At 36.3% G+C, this 2,123-nt stretch overlaps 1 protein-coding gene across 1 annotated transcript in view; it reads right to left on the bottom strand.

Moving 5' to 3' along the window:
• LOC107697961 (MICOS complex subunit mic25a) overlaps positions 1-2,123 on the bottom strand; it is a 73,096-nt gene that overhangs the window by 18,768 nt on the left and 52,205 nt on the right. The gene's annotated exons all lie outside the window — the stretch shown is intronic.

Raw genomic sequence — 2,123 nt, forward strand, 5'->3', positions numbered from 1 at the left:
TATATATATATATATACCACCGGCAGCAGCACATGGCAGTCCAGATCCACATCCTGGTACTGGGAGCCGTTGCCATAGCAGTGATTATCACACACTCCCTGAGTGCAGTGTGTACTAGTGAGCCAGCAACTAATCCACACACACACACTCTCTCTTTCTCTCTCTACTTGCGACTGGGGGTGCGATGGAGTGAATCCATTATTCTGCTGTTGCCTGGCTACAACTGAACATTAAAAGTAAAACTCCTGAAGAATTAACACCTTGAAAACGACACTTTTACCGACAGTGCTGCAGCAAGGGCACCGCGGACCAACACGAAACACTTCAGCGATCGTAAAGTCTGAAAATACTGGAGCCCAGTATTTTATTTTGTCACCTTAAAGAGATAGTTCACCCATGACATCATTTACTCAGCCTGATGTCGTCATTACAAATATGTATAGTTGTTTTCTTTTGTAGAACACAAATGAAGAATGTGAAAATTAAGATCTTTTCAAGAATATTCAGGTCCAAACAACATTGGATTCCACTGACTTTCCACTGATTTTTCAAAATATCTTCTTTTGTGTTCCACAGAAGAAAGCAAGCTGTTTTGTATTATGTGCCGTGCACGCTTGTGATGACGTAAGATGAACGCAAACACACCAGGGTTTGAAAGAATCAAGTGAGTGTGAAACCAGACCAGCGCTGCGGGGGGCGCCTGGAACAATCACACTCAGGCTCGGACCGCACCAAATGTGCTTCGTGTGAAAGCCCCCTAAATGATTACAGAATTTTTTTTATTTTGTTGAACTGTACCTTTAAGTCCACAAATTATTTTAATCAAGGTTTCTTGCACCAGTAATAACTAAACTTTTCCACCTTCTCTTTCTGATCTTTAGGGGGCGTTCACACTGACAGCGATTCATAACAACAAAATAACTACAAAGTGACTCAACTTTCATAAGATTTGAAGTGACGTGCTAAAGACCATTGGCAAGAGATCAACTCTATGCAAATGCGCTGCAATGTTATGCGGATGCCAATGGGCATTTACATTTTTATTTATGCATTTGGCAGACGCATTTATCCAAAGCAACTTACAGTGCATTCAAGGGATAAATTTCATCAGTTTTTGTGTCCCCAATGAATTAAATCCATGATGTTGATGTTTCTAGTGCCATGCTCTACCAGCTGGGCTTTAGGAACACCTACTAGCAATGGAAGCGGAAGTGAAGTTCACATATTCCTCTTCTTGAAGTTGGATACTACTGTTAAGTAGCAGTAGGCTGTTAGCAACAAACGGTACAGCATCTTGGCAACCTCAGTGTGAACGTCACTTTACAATTAAACTAAACTAATATTCATTAAAGGGGTCATATGATGCGATTTCAATTTTTCATTTCTCTTTGGAGTGTTACAAGCTCTTGGTGCATAAAGAAGATCTGTAAAGTTGCAAAGACTAAAGTCTCAAATCCAAAGAGATATTCTTTATAAAAGTTAAGAGTCAACCACGCCTACCTAAAACGGCTCGTTCTAACACGCCCCCACATGTCTACGTCATGATGTGGGAAGATTTGCATAACGCCGCCCAAATGTTCACGCAAAGAAAGAAGGCATAACGAATGTGAAAAATAATGTGTTTTTTTAACTTTAAACCACATAAACACATTTCATTACACCAAATAATGTTCTTTTTAGCAGCATCATATGACCCCTTTAATAACATTCAAAGCCTTCACCTTCACACAACTTTAAATTGCAGCACACAAACTCTCAGTAAGTGATATAAATATCTAATAAGATCAAATAGAGATTTTGTTAACACTTCATCATAATTTTAATGAAATTAACAAAGCCAAAAATTATGATACTTAAAAAAAATAATTAATTAAAAAGCATTCAAATAATGATTAATGTCATGACCATTCAAATTTCAAAATTGACGTTAAGCATTATATTTTTTTAACTAAACTTTATTATAGTTTTTTTATATGCATCCTTAGACTTAGTTTTATTAGTACATTTACATAATTATTTTGTATATTTATACATTTTAAGTTGAAAATTGACAAACGTTATAATACTTAGATCATTAGTTAAAATGGATTCAAATAATTATGAATATCATGAACTTTTTAATA

Source organism: Sinocyclocheilus anshuiensis, unplaced genomic scaffold (genome assembly GCF_001515605.1).
Source record: "Sinocyclocheilus anshuiensis isolate Anshui unplaced genomic scaffold, SAMN03320099.WGS_v1.1 scaffold78, whole genome shotgun sequence".
NCBI classification, from domain to species: domain Eukaryota; kingdom Metazoa; phylum Chordata; class Actinopteri; order Cypriniformes; family Cyprinidae; genus Sinocyclocheilus; species Sinocyclocheilus anshuiensis.